The 20,076-nt window shown below is 42.7% G+C and overlaps 1 long non-coding RNA gene across 1 annotated transcript; it reads left to right on the top strand.

Moving 5' to 3' along the window:
• Nucleotides 1-17,327: 17,327 nt before the first annotated feature.
• LOC135453126 (uncharacterized) lies at nt 17,328-19,206 on the top strand. Its single transcript, XR_010441777.1, has 3 exons — nt 17,328-17,427; nt 18,414-18,494; nt 19,014-19,206. It is a non-coding gene; the product is annotated as an uncharacterized LOC135453126 (long non-coding RNA).
• The last annotated feature ends 870 nt before the right edge of the window (nt 19,207-20,076 follow it).

Genomic DNA, 20,076 nt, shown 5'->3' with positions numbered 1-20,076 from the left:
GGAGTGGAGGATTGTCTGTGTCCTGGCCACCAGCAGCATGTCCCACCACGGCTCCTCTGCTGCTTGCTGGGATGATCAAACTCATGATCTGCTTCAGCCAGGAAAGAGCTGAGAAAGAAATGTGGCAGGAAAAAGAGGCAGAGCCAAACCTCCCTGGGCTGGGATGGTGCTGATTAAAGCACACCCAGGGCCATGAGCTTGGCTCAAAGGCTCCAGCCACAGCTCTCATTTACCCATGGATATATTCCTCCTGTCTCCTGCTCTGTCAGTTACTATTTCTGTTGTCTGTTTTGCCTAGGAGGGGGTCATTATTCCATGGGGGTCATTATTCCATGGGGGTCATTATTCCATGGTCCTGCTCCAGTCATTATCAATCGTTTCATGTTCTTCACACAAGAATTCCTGCAGGGTCTCTGTCCTGCAATTCCTGCTTGTGGCCAGCACAGCAGCAGTGAGGGGGAAGGTGTGAAGGCATTTTTAGGGTTTTTGTTGGGTTTCAGTCCAGTCACTTCCCCAGGTTGTGTTCTCCAGCATCCCATGGACGCTGTGGCACAGATTAAATAATGGCACCACCTGGATTTTGGGGTGTTTCACCTCTATGGTCTGAGCAGCCCAGGACACAGATTCCCAATCCATGCTCCCAAGCAAATTAGGGGTATTTTTGGAGAGCCTTTTCCTGCTTGCCTTAGAGGCTGAAGATTTTGGGTGGTTTTTGTGCTGCCTGTTTGTGGTTGGACTGATCCTGCTGTCTCCTGGGTGGTGAGACACTGAAAGCTGATCAAAACCCATTTGGGGTCATCCCAATTTTCTAAAATGCCTCATGCAGAGAAAATATCTCCCCAATAATATCTTCAGAACAGCTCTAGGGTTTTTTGCATGGTGCAGAGGTGTCACCAGGAGGCTCAGCAACAACTTTAATATGGATTTAGAACCCCCAGATGCCAGACAGGGAGGAGGGAGCAGTTATGTGTTGCCAGCCTCTTGTTTCCAAGAGTTAACTGAGACCTGCTAAAGGAAATATTATTGATTAGCTTTCAGGGTAAAAAATTAGCTATGTTTGCCCAGATATGTTCAGCATCATTGTATATTGACTAAATGTATGAAAGACAGATAAGATACAACCGTGATAGGCACATCTTGTCTGAAGCAATGGCCTTCATTAACTTGATTATTAAAGTGAACATATTAACACCGAGTCCTGCAGCCCCTCTGCCTCCCTGTGTGAGCAGCAGCATTTCAATCTTGCACTCACTGAGCTCTAATTCCACTTTTCCAATGATACAACCTTGAGGATAACATTTTCCATGCTCTTCTGAGAGACAGGGAAGCAGAGAAGGAGTGAAAATTTGGACTAAGCTTGAGGAAAACCTGTTTCCTTCACATGAATAATTAAATTTATTTTCACCCTTGGTTTGAAAAATGGGAAAATCACTTCATTTTCCAGATAACCTGATTCATCTGCCATTTGCAAGGTACTGCTTGAGATCCAAAAATGAACATTTAAGCAGCAGGGATGTTGTCACTGAAAGAAAAACAAGGATGTGCTCACCTTGTGGTTGGGTTTGCTGGGCTGCACTGAGGTTGCCTGGGCCAGCTCCATTTATCCCAGATTTTGTGAGGAACTTGGCTAGTTGCTGTGATGAATTAAGGGGCCAAGAAGATGAAGTGCTTTAATCATAATTGCCTGTTCAAGAGCCAAACTTCAAGGCAAGGATTTAATATCTTTAAGTGCAAGAGATAATAATAATGGCGAAAGCTACATTGTAAGGAGTAATTTCAGTTTCTAAAATAAGTCTCTGGAATAATACTCAACCAAGTAATTTGTGTAGCTACATAAATATTCCCTGTGTTCCTTAAAGCAGCTCTTTTTTTTTTCTTCATGTCTGCAAATTACCCTTTTATGAGATGCTGTACAAACTAACTACTATATCTATTCAGAGTATGATAATATCTCCTTGCCTTTGAATGAAATATTTGGCCCTCGAGGATATGCCAGTAGCTCTCCTCACAAAATACCTGGAAATTGAATAAGATCTGCTGCTTTATTATGTACATATAATGCTGGAACCTGTGGGATTACGTGTAGTAACCTTATTTACAGAACCAGGAGATGTATTTGCAGAATATATTATGGGCTGGGAGTGCTCAGTAACACCTTTATAACATCCTTGGCTTGTGTGGATTGATCTCAGAGAAATGCCAGAGGTCTTAGCTCAGAAAAAGGACAAGGGTGCCCAGTACAATCTGAGTATTTAAAGTGCAACGTTTCAGAGTGGCAGGCATAATATCTTTACCTGACACAATAATAATAAATCAGTTTCTAAATCCCTTTGGCTCAAAATACAAAGAATTTGTAAGAAAATGCAGCTTTTCTCCTATAAGAAAAGCTCATGGGTGGTGAGTACACAGATACTCTTCTTTTGAAACTGGAATAGGGCCAGGAATCCTCAGGTATCAGAGAAACAACATGAGTGACCTCATACTTTAAATACTTTCATTGAAAGGTGAAATTGGTGAAAATAATTTAATTTCTTCAAGTATTTTCTTGAATACTTATCAAATACTTGAATACTTTGTCCAAAAGTGGATTCCCTTCCCTCTGGAAGCAGGACATGCTCTGGTGAAGAAGTTTTCCCCCAAAAATTTGCAATTTCCCAACATGAGCTTCACTTCCTTTGGGAGAAAGGAGGGGGAAAAAAACCATACCTCTCCAAATAAGAAAAGGAAATTGTGAGTTCCAAACTCCTTTTTTTTTGGGAAGAAGCTGGGAAAATGTAGAAACATTCTCTTTTCAGAAGTGTGCACCTCAGCTGCTCTGTGGGTATGAGATCCTTCTTGGCCAAAATGTGGACACATCAGGACTTTGCAAAGCACTGTTGTGGTTTTAACCATGATGCCAAAGGCCTTTATAGAAACTTCTCAGAAGTCAAAGCACAGGAAGAATCTGCTTTATCTGAGTTGAAGGAAAACAGAGTTTTCCAAACTCTTTTTTTCCCCCGATCCTCTTAGCAGTTCCTTCACAGATAAATAATTCCATTACATTGCTGTTTGAAACATGCAAGCATGATCACTTTGGTGGCTTTAGTCACTCTGGTTTTCTTTACTAAGCTGTTCTTTACAGGCCTTTTGAGGCACTGGAACAGAATCCATGTCCAATCAAACTGATCAGCATTTTTGGGCATGACTTTTCAATCACAGCATGATGTTCGGTCATTTAATGTAACTTTATTCAACAAAGCTGTTTGGATTATTCCCTAAAGATTATCTGCAGGATCTTCAGGAGCACTTTGGATAGCTCAGAAGTTTCAGCGCTATATATATATTTTTCATTACTTTCCTGCTGTTTCCAAAGTGTCAGTGTTGGGTACAGTAACAGAAGAGTTTGCAGTTTCCTTCACTGAGACAGCAATGCTGTCTAAGGTGAAATTAAAACAGACTTCACTTATTTGTGGAATTAATTATTAAAATGTGCTCAGCAATCGCTCACATCAACTCTCAGTGCTTACAGGGCTGTTTCTCCCCTCGTGCAAATACCACCAAAACAAAGAGAGGTGGTGCTGGCTTGCTCTGCATCAGTGATGGCCAAACCTCCTCCTGCCTCCTGTATTATTTAAAATGTGCCTTTCATCAGTTATTCAGTGCAGTGCATTTGGGGGGAGCAAAGTAAACCCTGATTTGTTTGCATCAGCATCTAAACCTGGACATATCCATCTAAAAATAATAGTTTTGGACTATAATTTTCATTTGGTTCTTTCAAGCTGTTAGTTTCTGCATTGGGCTCAACTATTTGATTGGATTTGGGGTTTAGGCCTGATTGAGTTTCTGGTTCTCCACCTGTATGGTTGGGGTGATTTGGGGAGAGCCCTGTGGAGCCATCAGGGAGTGCCCCCATGGGCCATGGAATGGTTTGGGATGGAAGGGACCTTAAAGATCACCAAGTGCCATGGCAGGGACACCTCCCACTGTCCCAGGTGCTCCAGCCCCAGTGTCCAGCCTGGCCTTGGGCACTGCCAGGGATCCAGGGGCAGCCCCAGCTGCTCTGGGCACCTGTGCCAGGGCCTGCCCACCCTCACAGGGAAGGATTTATTCCTAATATCCCATCCAGCCCTGCCCTCTGGCAGTGCGAATCCATTCCCCCTTGTCCCATCACTCCATCCCTTGTCAGTTGTCCTCTCTCTCCATGTTTTCTGTGGCTCCCTCAGGCCCTGCAGGGCCACCCTGAGCTCAGCCAAAGCTTCTCCTGTGCAGGTGAGCAATGCCAGCTGTGCCAGCCTTTCCTGCCAGCAGAGCTGCTCCATCCCTGGCATCATCCTGGAGCCTCCTCTGGGCTCTGCAGGTGGGGGCTCACCTGTGGGGGCAGGATCCCCCCTTTCCTGCTGGGGTCAGCACCCACAGCTGGGACATGAAGCTGGCAGAAGGAACCTCACCAGAGTTTCCTGGGATTCAGCCTCAATAAGAATCCCTGGAATGAATTTTGCCAGTGGCTCTCAGCAATCCCATCTCCATCGCTCTGTGGCTTCATTTAACAGCATCTGTGTGTGAGCACAGCCCAAAATTGAGGAATTTGGGAGTGGATGTGAAGCAGCACATTTAGGAGGCTCTGTGAAGGAACAAGGTTAAAGGTCTGAAGTTGTGATTTGTTTTTTCTTTTTTTTTATTTTTTTTTTTTGTTTCAAAAGAGATGATCTTTGAAATCTTCCCCATCAGTTCTCTCCACATTCCAATTTCAGTTTTATACCACCCCTCACTGTGCACGTCTTGGCAGGGAACTTGCCCATCTTGCAGAGCCTTGCGTGAATAATTCATGGCAATGTCATGCTGGTTCTCAAAAGGCTGGAATATTTCTTTGGAGAAAATGTTTAATAAGATTCTCCCAAACAACACAAGCTATAGCTTTGTATGAATTTTATGGGGTCGTAGCTCTCAAAATGTTTTGCACGATCAAGGATTTAATGAACTGAAACCCCAAACATATGGGAGCCCCTTCTACCTATTTGTTTCCTGGGCTGAAGCATGGAGATGAAGCTGCTTAATTGGAGTCAGAAACTTGAATTTGCCACATCTGAAGGCACAGAGAGAAGTTTTAAGAAATAGGATACAGCTCTTATTTGGCTCCTTCGTTTGGGAGATATTCTGTGACAATGATGGGGAATGAAACAGATTTTACACTTATTTTTTCCAAGCCAACAGCAAATATCACACAGCTCCTGCAAAAATCCTGAAATTCTCCCAGCTGCACTGTGTCCCAGAAATTGTGTTCAACCAGGTGTCATTTAACCCAGCAGAGAGAGGAACTGAGGAATTTGCAGTCTTCGGAAAGAAGGATGAGTTCCACAACAAATTATAGATATAATTTGAGGCTGAGGACTGTTTTTGTTTGTTGGTTTTTCCTTTTTAAGACAACTTTTAAGCAGACCTTGGTGATCTAAGAGGCTGCTCTGAAATGGGAAATCCCTTGAAATATTTCAAAATTATTGGGTTTTTCCTTTTTTTTTTTTTTTTTTTTCCAGGCTGTTTAAGAATTATTCCTGTTTTTAGTGGGTGCTGCTTTGCCAGGAAAATAAATAACAACAAGCCCAAGAACCAGTCAGTGTTGTTAAAATACAGCATCACATCAGTTTTGGTGTTTGCAGGAACATATTTCAGGGTGTTTTTGGCAGCTAAAAAATGGGGATAAATATTTGGTGTTGTTCTGAGGATGGGAGACCATAGAAATATTTGAGAAGGAAAACGCACAAGGGAAATATTAGTGGTATAGAATTGTCTCTTATTATTGAGATCTCCAGTTTAGGAAAAGATGGGGAGCCCTTTCTCCAAATTTTCTCCCAGGGAGCTGCAGAACCTCCATCCTTGGAGAATTTCACAATTCAATTAGAAAAAAGCTGCACTTAACCCAGCAGGAAGAGATTTACTTTGAATGGGGAAATTGTGATCTCCTGAAGTCCCTTCCAGCCATGATTTCTGTGAGTTCATGGATTTTAATGGCAAGGGTAGTTTAGAATTTCCGTGAGACTTTCTATGGAAGGGATCACAGAGCCAGGAGCAGGGTATAAATTAAATTTCCCTGGATTTTGGTGGCAGGATTCCAGCAGAACTCCCTGGATCACCAGCCTGAATGAGCACGTGTGCCTGGTCCCCACCTCCAGGATCAGCCTGTTTTCTGCTCAAACCCTTTGACTCAGACTCAAAAACCTGCACACTCATTCCCACTGAAATGTATTCCTACATGGATCTTGCACCTTTCAGTGCCTCCCAGGGAATTCATTTAAAGATTCTATTGGTTATTGGTGGTTTTCAGTGCTAAAGTTGTTTTCTTAATCAGGATCTAAGAGAACTCCTTAAATCAACTGTTTCTTTTTTTCTTTCTCCTAGTTGTCATTTAGTTGAAATTAATATTGTAATTGCTTTCTCTGGGGACTCTGTAACTTTGTGCACTCTCATTTAGGGAGAGAAATATGGATGATGGGTGACTAATGATGCTTAGTTAGGCGTTTTTTAAAAATAAATACAGAATCTGTCAATCCGCTCTGTGTCAGAGAGAGAAGCAGCTCCTGTTTTCACACTGTATCTTCCTTGAGGGGATTCTGTCTTGGGAAGCTCTGTAATAGGCAGAAATGGATGGGATTTGACTTTTTTGGCAGTTTTCACCCTTTCCTTTGCAAACACCCTTCCAGTTTTCCCATAACATTTATGGGGGCTGAGGGTGCATTGCTGCCAAAGAGAGAACGTCTTGCAGTGGCAATGGCCACAGCAAGACAAGTCCTAATCCTTCAATTTTATAAACAAGGATGATAAAAGTTGGACAAAAAATGTCTTTAGCCTGAGGAATTGATTTTAGCTGTATTGAGCAGGATGTTGCTATGTGGATTTAAATTAGCTGGATGTGTTCTGGGTGGTTTGGACAAGGTGGACTGGTGTGTCTCACTCTCCCTCTGCCTCCTTTGCCACCTGCTTACTGATAAGTCTTTTTCTTATAACCTATCAATTGTCTGGTGATTGATTAACTCAGTTCAGATTCCTCTGTCTACAAGGTTCAAAAGGACATATTGTCATTTTACTCATAAATATACAGTATTTTATTTCCTTCCTATTGACTCCTCACCCTTCAAATGTTCATTTTCTCTTCCAGTGAGCAGTCTTGTTTCCTGCTGCTTGAAAAAGAAAAGGAAACATTTCATTTTCCAAGCCTTCCTAAGGGCCAACCTTCCCTCTTTTTACAATTGGTTGTGTGCTGCAAGGTGCAGGGGAGCAGAGGGTGGAGCGTGTCAGGGTGAGCAATCAGCTTGGATCCAAACAGAAAAATTCATGACCTAAATGATGCATCTCCCTCCAGATGTCAGAGCAGCAAATAAATGTTTCATAAACTTTGCTTTCCAGGTCAGCTCCAAGCCATGATTTTGTGTTGGTGGTTTAACCCTTAATGTTTAGAGAAAGCAGCACAAGAAGCAGGGAGTGTTCTGGACATCTGTGCTCCTGGGAGTAGTTGTGCATTAGTTGCATTAATGCCTCCAACCAGGAAAAAAAATGTGCAAGACTGATGCCATAATCTTGAGGATGAGGAATATCATCCCATGGAGTTACTTTGTAGAAGAATCAGAGGAAATGGTTTCCCACCCCTGTGAAAATACATCAATAGCAGGGTCTGCAGCCTGGGGCAGGAGCAGAGGTGGCTTGGCTGGTCCTACAGGAGCCACACCAGCCTTCTGTGGGTCCAGGACACCTCTGTCCACCCAGGAAATATTCTGTTTGCACAGTGGGATGGAGGAGAGGAGCTGGTGGATGACTGCATGGAGGAAGTGAGGGCACAAAGCCAGAATTATGTAGTAATGTTGGTAGCATGAACACTTTTGCATCTACTCAATCCTCACAGCTGTAGAAGCACTGGGGGCTTCATTTGCAGGTGAAGGAGCAGCTGTTGGGGCTGCTGCATCCTCAGAATGTGGATCCCATGTGTCACAACCCTGTGCTGTTGAGCAGAGGTGCCTGGCACCAAGGCCCTGCTCTCTGAAAAATTCATCCATGTGCACCAAACCTGTCGCTGCCATTTTCCATGGGGCAGGAACCCTTTCATGGCACCCTGGGCCTGCCAGCCCAGCCTGAGCTGGCTGTGCCCGTCCTCAGGCAGCCAGATGGGGCTGCACACCCTGCACTCCTCAACAGGGCACAGAGATTGGCAGCAGATTCTGTTAACAAGTGGCAGAATTGATGTGCTCGTGGGCTACTCCAGCGCTGGAGATTTATTGTGCTCTCCCTTCCCGCTGTGCTGCTGCTGCTTTACAATTAGAGGGAAGCTGGCATTAAAAACATCTGCTGCCCATGTTGGCCTGGAGTTGCCAAACTTCTGGCTCTCTTTGTGCCAGGGAGGGCCTTGCCAGCAGCAGGGTTGTGTTTGAATGTGAGCTCCCGAAAGCGCAGCTCCACTGAATCAGCGCTAATCCTGACATTTCACTCAGGGAAGGGGAAGGATTGGGGAGGAAGAGGCACAGCCAGGAGCTTAATTAGCGTGGAAGTGCAGGAAAAAGTGGCATGTTGTACAAAAGAGCATGGTGAGAGGTCATTTCCTGTGTTTTCCTGAGGTTTCCCCACAGCTGCTGTGGGTGTGTTATTTGGGAGCCGCTGGCTCAGGCCCTGCCCTGAGGTTCCTGCCTGCTGGTGGCATCCAGGACACTCTCAGCCCAGTATGGGGGTTCCATTTCTTCCCAGAAATATCAGATTTGTTGCCTTTGTCCCTCCAGCTGTGTTTTGCTGAGTTTTCCCTGATGCTGGGATGCTCCAGATGGATCAGGGCCTGCTCTTTGTGATGTACAACTGAGACTCATCCCTGCATCCCAATGTCCTTGCCATGCGTGTTCACTCTATTTAAAAGAATTCCTGACGGGTAAAGACGCTGTCAGCTCCTCATTTCCACCCCTCACTCTAATGGGCAGTGATTCTTTTCCTGATTGCTTCCTGAGCAATATCAACACCCCACTGGAGCAAGCACAAGTCATTCTCATATTACAGAAGGGACAACAGTGACAAAGTGCTCAGGATCCTGCACAGGAGGAGTTGAGAAGTAGCAAAGCCTGGAAAAAGCAATTATGAAGACTGTTTCTATTTTCTAGATAAGTTTTGGGAGGGAATTACAGAATTGTTTAGGTTCAAAAACCCCACTCAAGGTCGTTGAGCCCAACTGTTCTTTCAGCAATCCCACCACTAACCCATGTGCCACATGTGCACATCCTTTAAAACCCTCCAAGGCAGCCTCTGCCAGCATTTAAAAACCTTTTTGGTGAAGAAATTTCCCCAAATATCCCATCTAAACCTCCCCTGGCACAACTCAGGCAGTTCCTTCTCATCCTATCCCGTTACCTGGGAGAAGAGCCTGACCTCCACCTGGCTACAAGCTCCTTTCAGGGAGTTGTAGAGAGCTTATAAGGTGAAAATTCAATCTAAAAAGAAGGAATTAAATAGAAAGTTTATTAATAGACTCCAGTAATTCCTATGTGCATTTGTATTCTTTATGGAGTAGTGTTTCTTCTTCCAGTCAGTGTTTAAACTCAGCGTGCTGTCAAACTTCCTAATTAAATTATTTTTGTTTGTTTTCTCTTTTTGTAAATGTTATGCTTTTTTGTAGTTTGGTTTTGGGGGCTTCTTTTTTTTAGGTTTTTGTGTGCTTTTATGCTAATGGGATCTTCATCACAGCAGACTTTTTCCAGTTGTGACATCACTCAATTGCAGGTAAGATCCTGACTTGTGAGTAAGAAATGCTGAAAGCGAGTTAGGGACCATTTCTTTATGGATCCTTGGGCTGGTTTTACTCTCCTGAAGAATTTCCTCACTCTTGGAGCAGCCAAGTCTCATGGCAGGAGCTGTTTGCTCAAAGTGAGACCCTTTATCTCAGTGTACAGCTGCAATATGAACATGCAAATCACTTTTTCATAGTGCATTAAAAACATCCCACTTGATCAAAAATGAGAAAAATATGAAGTTTAGCAGCAACCAGAGCATTTTTTTTTTCTGATATGAAATGATGAAATTATTTTATGATATGGAGAGATGTTTATATTTCCAATGTATTTCCAATATATGCTCATATTTCCAATATTGTCAGGAGAGGTTGTGGCTAAATATCCCTGTTGTCTGTATTTCCTTGGAAAGATGGTGTTGAGGGCACAAATCCCTGCAAGGTTTCTCCCTCAGTGTAAATCCCAGCCTGAATTTGTGTGGGTTTGAGCTGTGTGCTGCAGAGTGGAGCTGCCAGAGCCAGGCACTGAGCAGCAGAGGGCACTGATCTAACAGGAGTGGGAGAAAAATCATCTTTTCACTTCAGCGCAGTCTAAACGGCCCCAAGATTAATCTGTTAATATCCTCTCATTCCTTTCCCTCCTATATCAGTGTTAATTGCCAAACAAGTGACAAGTTCCCCAGTATATTATACTGGTCCATTATAGTCTGCTGCTGCAGATATGGTTATTTGCAAATTTGCTACAGACTCCTCCACAAACTCCTGAGGGTTTTATGTTGCTCTTGTATGTATGAATACAAATAAATAGAGGCTGCAGTTCCATCTATATCAAATTTAATCTGCATGCTGTTTAAAGCAGTCTAAATATTAAAACCGGATTATTGGAGTTTTCCACGGGAATCATTTTATTTTTCAGAGTTTACTTTCAAATCAACTTGTCTCTTTCCTTTGGGTTTGTTTGCCTCCAAAAAGATGCTTTCTTCTCAGGATTACAGTGTTTTTATAGGCTCTGCACTCACAAGTGTATTTAAGGAATGGTTTATACCTGTTGTCAGCCGAGCTGATAAATGCACCCACCACGGAGACTTGGCATAAATAGCCATCATAAACCCGGCTGCATAAAATGCATGGCAGAAATGCAAAGGGAAAGGCCAGCAAGGATGTGCTGGGGTGAAGGAGGAGGCAAACAGGGCCAGGAGCTCCTGCTGGTGCTGCCCAGCCCGGGGCAGAGCAGAGCTGGGGGAGCCCGGGGGCTGCAGACAGGGCTGGAGGCAGAGGGTGCCAGCAGCCCTGATGGAGCTCGGCGTGTCTGCAAATTGCTCTGACAGCCAGGGCCCTATAAAATTTTAATTTGAGGAATGAACCTGCTCTAAACTCTGCGAGCCGAGCCCTGCAGCTCGTGACTTGGGCGAGATTTTTGCGAAGATAAATGAAAACAGACTTAAGGACTGTGACAGCAGCCGGTGGGCAAGGCCCCGTCTCGTGTCTGACAAAGAGCCCCGACCTGTGTCACGGAATTGGGGTCAGTAAATAAATATCAGCTGCTGTAAGCACGTCTGCGGTGTCACAGCGTTATTAAAAGCCTTTCAGGGCGAGCAAAGGACACTTGTGAGGAGGCAGCCTTGAGGCCTGGCTGCCTGCACGCTGTTGTTTATTGTCAGTGCTGTGTTGGTGTTACTGAGAGCATCGTGGCAGGTGTAACTGCACCCTCAGAGCTTCCTGGGATTTGGCTGATTCGCTGGTTTAGGAGGAGTTTTCAGTGGAAAAATCCTGTTACTGAAGGTGGATTTTGGTTTGTTACAGATTATCAAGGCTCAAACTAGGAAAAGGATCTCATTCTGAGCTATTTGGGATCAAACCCCAAAACTCAACCCAAATGAAAATACTTAAGTGGGACCACCAATAGCAGCCCTTCTTGCTGTTCCCTAATCACAATTAAAGAGGGAAAACATCTTGAATAGAGGAAGGGGTTGCTCCACCTCCCAAAACATGCTAAAAGCAACATGTTCAGTGCTTGTTTTGGGAAATTCCTGTCTGAATACAGGTCATACTGTTAGCAGGCAGCAAACAACTGCCAGCTTCAACAGAATAACATCAAATTAGTGCTCTCCAGCTGAAGACAGATGCCCACTTCATATGTTCAAACCTACTCTCTTCAAATATAGATGTAGCACCTTCCCTGTTGATGGGAGTGAAGCTTTGTGAGCATTAACTACTTTTCAAAATACAATATTCACATTACATGGTCATTTCTTGAAATAACTTTTTTATGTAAACTGCTTTAAATGTAGGGTTTGGGCCCATTTTTTCTGTCTTTTCTTACACTGGATGCTGTTTAATTCCCTCAATATGAAGGCAGCTGGATTTTGTGCTTAATTACATTTTATATGTGGCTTAGCAATGCCAGTTTGACAGAGAACTTATTCATGAGTCTGGATGTGAAGCAGAATCTGGCTTTGGTTCAATCTGACAGGCAGCAGGTCAGACTTTAATATGTGGTGGCTTTCTGATTTGTTTGTTTGATTTAGTCTTGTTTAGCAAATGCCAAAAAAGAATTTCTTCCGCTGAGTTAGGTCCTCTCAAGTGAGGTCAGTCAGAGTGGGCTGCCCAGAAAAATCCCTGATTTTAAGCTGTGTTTTAGCTCATTCCTGGCAAAGGGAGGCAGCCCAGGATTTTCTGCTGCTGCAGCTGCTCCTGGGCACTGGTTGTGACCATGAATTGCTCCCCAGCTTAGCTCCAAATGCAGGATCTGGGCTGGCCTTGCCCAAAGTGTGTGTGAGATCCCTCCTGAGGTGGATTTCCATATTTGATTAGTGTGAGTGAAGCAGGGAGCTCAGCTTTAGAATGCCTGAGCAGAAGAATTAATGCAGGCACTGCATGAAACCCTGAAGAGCAGAGATGCATGGGAGGGGTTTGTCAGATACCACAGAACCCTGGAATGGTTTGGGGTGGGAAGGAACCTTAAAATCCATCTCATTCACCCCTGCCATGGGCAGGGACACCTCCCACCAGCCCAGGCTGCTCCAAGCCCCATCCAACCTTGAAATATCTGCTGCTGCAGAAAGAGAAACAGCATTCTGCATGCCAGAATCCAAAAGCAAGAAAAAAAAAATCTTTATTATTATCCAAAAGGAAGAGAACTTTGTGTTTCAGGCATGGGAGCCCATCCTGGAAGCACCAGATGGGAAATGCCCTCATATCATCTGAAAGGAAAGCGGAAAAGGAGAAAAAGAAGGGGGAAAGGCATTTTACAGGAACTGTGGGAATGTCTCTAAGTTGGGAATGTGAGGGAGGTGCCCAAAGAGACCCCAGGGAGGTTTGGGGTGCCCATCCTGGAGGTGTCCAAGGAATGGTTGGAGGTGGCACCCAGTGCTCTGGGCTGGGGACAAGGTGTGGATCTGGCACAGCTGGGACTCTCTGGATGATCTTTGAGATCTTTCCCAACCTCACTGGTTCCACATTTGAAGGGGAGAATTGTGGCATCCGTCATTTTCAATGTCCAGAGCAGAAAATTCAGCAATTCTGGCTGTATGTGATTTCCTAAAAAATAACTTATTTTTCCTTGCCAGCCCTACTGCCATTTCCCAGAAAACAAAGATACAGCCAGGAATAATTGCTTTAGCCTTTAGTTTTGAGTGGAATTTTTTCTTTTCCTCTGCCAAACAAATAGAAAAAGCAGTTGGACTGGTTTAACATATACTCCTATCTAAGGAAAAAAATCCAATAGAGATGAAGATAACTTTATTTCTGTCAGCAAAGAAAAATATATATTTGATCCAATCTACACTAAACTTTTCTTTGCAGTTCTTGAGAAATAAAAATGAAAAAAAATAATCTATATATCACATTCTTGGCCAGTATTTGATGACATTCCCCTTCAGTTTTTCCTTCTGTTTTCTTACTAACTACAACAAAAAAGGGAGAGTGTAAGTTTATGTACCAGTAAAGGTAGAGCAGCAGAGTTCCCAGGCACCTCATTTTACAATTTGCTTTGACATGAAGTGAGAAATAACTGAGCACAACCTTTACCACAATAATTGGATTTTTGCCATCAGGAGAAGCTTGTTACATTTGTGTCCTCTGAGAAATAATAAGCTTTTTAGGTTGAGTTTTATAGACTCCACTCTCTGTAACCTTAGAGGGATGTGATGTGCAGGGGTTGGATCCTTCCCTGCCCGAGCTGATCATCTCTCATCCTTCTGTCAATATTGGTGCTTGGTTTACACCAGCACAGCCTCCAAATCATTCTGTGAGACATGCCTTAGAACACAGGCTGATTTCACAGCAGGCTCCTCTGTCTTCCTCTTTATTTTTTTTTTGCTCTTTTTGCTCCTGTTGTTTTGGGTTTTGCCAGTGATTTTTTTGCCCTTTGTGCAATTTCCTTGAAGAATCGTAGGAAAATAGAATTAATTATAAAATCTGCATGGATATTGCACCTGGAAATGTCAGTTAGGTCAGAGCCCAAGGATGAGTGAGCTTTGTGTCAGCTGGGGACAGGAAATTTAATTTTAGCATCTCAAGAGTTTTGAACTTGACTGTGGTGTTTCTCTCCATCACATCTGGGCTCCCCCAATCCAAAAACCTGCTTAATTTCACGCATCTCATTAAACGTGTGAGTAATTTCACAGATTTCATTAGTACTACCTATAGTTTTACCATGAACACTGATGATCATGTGCAGGTTTGTCAAGGGTTGATTTTGTCATTCTCCAACCTGTGCTTGAAGCTGAAACGAAACAAATATTGAAAATAATATAAGAAATTGTTACTTGTATTTTTTTATTATACCAGATTCCAAAATATTTGTGCCTATGATATTGCTTCAGTACTGGGAGTGCATGAGCAGTGAAAAGATAAAATATGAATTAAAAAATATAATTTTTTTTAAATGTAAGAGAAGCAACAGGAACCTTGCACATGAGTGTCACCCTTCATGACCCCAAGAGATTGGCATTTCAACATCCCCAGGATTATTTATTCTATGATGAATATTAGATTTGATGAAAAGATTTGATATTAAGAAGGAATTGTTCCCTTTGAGGTAGACAGGACCTGGCACAGGGTGCCCCTGGATCCCTGGAAATTTCCAAGGCCAGGTTGGACATTGAGGCTTGAAACACCCTGGGATAGTGGAAGGTTGGGAGGGAGCTTTAAAATCCCCTCAACCAAGTCCATTCTATAACATAACATGATCTGAACCTGTTTTATTTAAATATAACCACAAGTGTGAGGTAGTAAAACACCATTTTAGGAGCGGGAGATGGATATTAAGTTAAAGTGCCTTGTACTCAAAATCAATTTGAATTTACTTCAAACTTTGCATAACCTTCTCCTCAGAGTTATACAAATGTCTCATTAAAATCTGGAAAATGGGAGACAAAAATCTCAAGATATGAGACTCCCGAACGAGCGGAAATAAAAATCTCTAACTGAAGTGTGAAATGAGAGTGGATCAGGGAGAGTTTTAACTTTCAATTTCTTTCACTTTGTGGCTTTATCACACACTGTTACTTTACCACTTTTATGGAGCAGAAATGTACATGTTACAACCTATTTATTCCAATTTATTTTTGCAGGGTCTTCTCTTTGGGTGTGTTCTCATTCTACTTGTGCAGCTCAAGGTGAAGCCCCTTTAGTGTCTTTGAGAGAAAAGAACCAGTTCCAGTGAATCTATGAGAAATAATGATTTTTGACCTCTCTTTCATTAACTTTGTCCCCAAAAGAGGAGAGATTCTGATTAGGGATCCTTTAGAAGCTCAGAGTCCCTCTCCTCCTCTTAGAAACAGATTTCAACTATAATTTACCTCATATGGGGATGTGCATGATTTTGTTTTCCAGAATGTCCTGACTTGTTACTGAGCACCACATCTTGTGTTTCATGTTCCTGTCTTCTTCCCAACAGCACAACTGGCAGTACTTTATTTAGTCCCACAAACCAAAATTGTTTTTTCATATCTGCTGTTCCACTGTGCTTTAAACGTGGCTCTTGTCCTTATGGATACCTTGAAATGTGACTTTTATTTCTGATGAAAGGGTTTTTTTTTTTTTGCTTGAGACTCCCATTTACACCCCAAATTGATGGAGAAAAATTGAGATTTTCTTTATCATGATGGTACAGTATGAAACAAATTGCTTCAGATTATGATTCCCTCCAGTTTAAATTGTTCTATTGTTTAGACTGGAGCTGGCTGACAGTTTCTTCATTTATCTTTCTTGGCCAACGCAGCCCTGGACATATTTGAGGCATTAGGCTGGGGCTGGTTTGTCAACCTTGACCTTGTGCCACATGAGCTCTTTGCAAGGCTGACACTCTTCATTTCTCAGCCCCACAGTTTGCTCCAAGCTCTCTGAGCCAGGGTTAGCCACAGCTGCTTGTGAAATCTGTATGGGCAGGTATCAAAAGCCATCATACAGGGGTTTCTCTCTTTCTCACACTCCCTGTTTGCACCAGCTTGTATTCTAGATCACAAACAAAAACCTCATAACAAAATTTAATTGCTATTTGTCTTAATTCTGATTTATTTTATAGACTTGATCTGGCTTAAAACCAACTGTTACACTTGAAATTTGGGCCATCTAAATTAGCAGTGAGTTCTTGCTATTGTGATTAGAATTATCTATGAAGGACATCCTGGTGGCTTCTTCTAAAAATTTGCTTTAGTCAACTTAATCTATAGGCTTCATTTTAGGAAGGGAAGCAGCTTTGGAGCTGAAAACTGAGGAATTTAAAGCTGGTACAACTGTGTAAGTATTTCCATGAATGCTTGGAGTTTATTCCATGTTCACTTTAAATTGGATAAAAGCAACCCCTGTTCCAAAGCCTCCTGGAGAGGCACCAGCATGGTGGCATCTGTTTTATTTTCAACAGGAAGGTGGCTTCACTTCTTCACAACAATTTCTTGCAAACTTTGCACGTTCAAAGGCTGAGCCTCGTCTTTGCTGCTAATGGGAATTAATGGCACCAGGAAGTTCTAACAGCAGTTGTCTCTGCAAAGGAATGATGCTGTGCCTCACTCAAGTGAAGCTTAAAACTGTTGAAGTCAGAGATATTTTAATATGTTTAAATATTACAGAATTTAGCCCTAAATCAATCAAGTTGAAAACTGTAAAAAACTTAAATCAGCCATGTAGGAGGCCCTGGAGGGCTTTTTCTCTCCCCAGGATAAATGTTGTGTTTCACATGGTGACAGACACCCAAAATGCAAATAAGGCTCTCCTCCTAAATTTGGATTTTTGTTCCACTGATTATTTACCTTTATGGTTCTTCATCCCTAAGTGGATATAGAATAAAAAATATCTGCCCTTGGTGAATCCCAGATAATGGAGGAAGGTTAGTGAGCTGATCAGGAGAGACCTGATGGGAATCAGGGAACAACTGGCAGCTTGCAGGAGCCTAAAATCAGAGTCAAGGGCACAAAGTCTGGGCATGTCCACAAGTGGAGTTTCTCATGACTGTGCCTGCATTGTGAGGATAAAATGTTGATTTTATCATGTCTGAGCTATCTGCATAATCTCCTTCCCTGACTGCTGAGCCTTCTGAACAAATCCTGCAGCAAAGACACAAAAATGTTCTATTTTCTAACTTGTTTTGGAAAGATCCATTTCATCCAGCACTGCAGGCTTTGGAGAAGCCACATCCACCAAATTTTGTCTTCAGTGGAGCCTGGAGTTCATCCTTCATGCTGGAGCCAGAGGAAGCTGTGAGTATCTGATAGAATCATGGAAAGTTGAAGGGTTGGAATGGAATTTAAAGATTATTTAGTCCCAACACTAATGGGCAGGGACCACAGTCACTTGTTTACATGTGGGAAGTGAGAATGATAACTCCTCTCAAGAGCACTTCCCATCTTTCTCCTAGCTCAAAACTATACAATATATTAATTTTTATTGCCTTTTTATGTCGAGTAAGACACAGATGAGGCTATACAACATTTCACTTATTTCTCATCCTACAGCAAAAATAATTTATGTCAAGAGCTGTAAATTGCCAGACCACAGGAAGTAGCATGCAGTAAATATTTCCTGAAATGCTTTAATAGAGAGCTAATACTTGTAATGTGTGTGCCTTGTAGCTTGGTTTGGTCTAAACTGAGAGTTAATTGGATTGTCATACTTACACGGGTAAGTATTCAAACATGTCTAAACTTCACAAAACCTCCTGGAAAGAGAGACAGGCAGTGTCAGAGCAAAATCAAACCCAAACTTTTAAGCCTGTTTGCACAGCAAGCTCAATAAACACTTTTGCTGATCTGCCCTGAAACCTGGACAATCTAAATGCCATTATTCTCTTTGTCAATGCTCAGGCAAGTTCAGGTACAAGTGGAAAACCTAAAAAATATGAAGTTTGCTTAATAAAACATATTAAAATAGGTGCCATGAAACGGAATTATTTCAACTGGAATGTATACACTGGGGAAAAGCAAGATCTTGAATATTCACATTACAGCTCATTGAAAAGGCAATGGGCTATGCAACAAGATTGACAACAAAGGGAAAAATGATGAGGAAAATTGCCTTACTTATCTGCTAGAGTGCTCTTGACTGCCAACTGTAATTTTATGGTTCATTATATAAAAAAATACCATTAATGTTAGTACTTGTGTATCATAATCATGAGAAGAAGGGAAAAAGTTCATTGAAATGTGCTCCATTTTTAATCAAGACACTATAATTGTGTGTTTTTCAGGCATCATCAATTTCCATCAATTTTACTGCTGCACAAATAATGTGCTGCTATAGTTCTTCCACAGGTCAATTCCTGCATGAGGTACATTGACTGCAGCGATGTAAACTGTAAATAAACAGTGGCATAATTTATCTTCTCTGATATTACTTGATACAGCACCAGCTTTACGTTGATAAGGGGAGCAAATGGAAGGGCTGGGTTGGAATTGTGTGGTGCATCACAGAGCCTCGAAATTGTTATATAAATGTTGTTATATAAAATGTCAGGCAACAGCCAATATTAGCATCACAGAGCCACTGTCACACAGCAAATGTGTCTGTCAATTTAGCTGGGTGTTTTTGGGAGTTCTGAAAATCACAGATGGGGTAAAATTGTCTGAAACTGCAGCAGGGCTGCACTGGGACGTGTCTGTGCATTGGGCAGCTCTAAACAGCTCTGGCCTTGGGAGAATTTGGGTTCCTCACACCCAGAGGGGAGTGAAGGTGGCACCGATCCATCTCTTTTTGGAAAGGGAGCACAAGGGTTCAGTGCCATGCTTGAGGGCACAGAAAGGTTTGTGCTGAGCACATTTGCTGAATTAACCTTGGTGTTATTCCATAGGATATCAGGGAACAAATCTATGGCAGAGCCTCAGCCCAAGAGCAGAGGAGAGACCTTTCTTCTTGATGAAATGGTGATTCCCAGATGGTGCTGTCCTAGATGGAGGATGCTCAGATTTTCTTTATTCCATTCCAGTCTATGGCTGAGACTAACCTTTGGTAAAAGCTGCTCTTTTCTCTTGGGAATGTGCTGAGTTTTGAGGCCTGGGTAAGTGAAATTTTGTTTACAAAATTGAAGTTTGAACCAAGTCACAGCTGGCCAGCCAAATGCAAAAGGCTCATGTTAGGTGTGCTATCAATGTTTTTGAAAGCTTTTTTTGTCTACTGGTGCAGAATCTTGATAAAAACTGAGGATCTTTATGGGCAACTTTTGTGGTGTCTGATCCTTAATCCCACTGAGCACATCCCCTTCCTGAAGAATTAATCATGGAATCACAGAATGGGTTGGATTAGAAGGCATCTTAAAGATCATCTCATGCCAAGCCCCTGCCTTGGGCAAGGAGCTTCCACTAACCCAGGGCCAGAACTCCCAGCAGCATTTGTCTTCCTGCTCACTCTTTTAATCCCAGCCTGAGATTGGGATTCTAATCCCAACTAGAATTGGGATTTTATTCCCAGCCTGAGACTGGGATTCTAATCCCACCTAGAATTGGGGTTTGAATCCCAGCCTGAGGTTGGGATTCTAATCCCAACTAGAACTGGGATTTTATTCCCAGCCTGAGACTGGGGTTCTAATCCCAACTAGAACTGGGATTTTATTCCCAGCCTGAGACTGGGGTTCTAGTCCCAGCTAGAATTGGGGTTTGAATCCCAGCCTGAGATTGGGATTCTAATCCCAACTAGAATTGGGGTTTGAATCCCAGCCTGAGGTTGGGATTCTAATCCCAACTAGTACTGGGATTTTAATCCCAGTTTGAGATGTTATGCAGAGGAATCTCCATGTGGATGCCTGAGAATGGAGCAGGTAGTTTCACCCCATGAAGCAGCCCTGGCACACAGCACAGCCAGGAATAAACACATTTTTCTCTCCACTCTCCCTCCTTTGGAAGCTCCCTGTGCTTCCA

The sequence above is a fragment of the Zonotrichia leucophrys genome, chromosome 12 (genome assembly GCF_028769735.1).
Source record: "Zonotrichia leucophrys gambelii isolate GWCS_2022_RI chromosome 12, RI_Zleu_2.0, whole genome shotgun sequence".
In the NCBI taxonomy this organism is placed as follows: domain Eukaryota; kingdom Metazoa; phylum Chordata; class Aves; order Passeriformes; family Passerellidae; genus Zonotrichia; species Zonotrichia leucophrys.
This window is presented reverse-complemented; position numbering and strand designations above follow the sequence as displayed.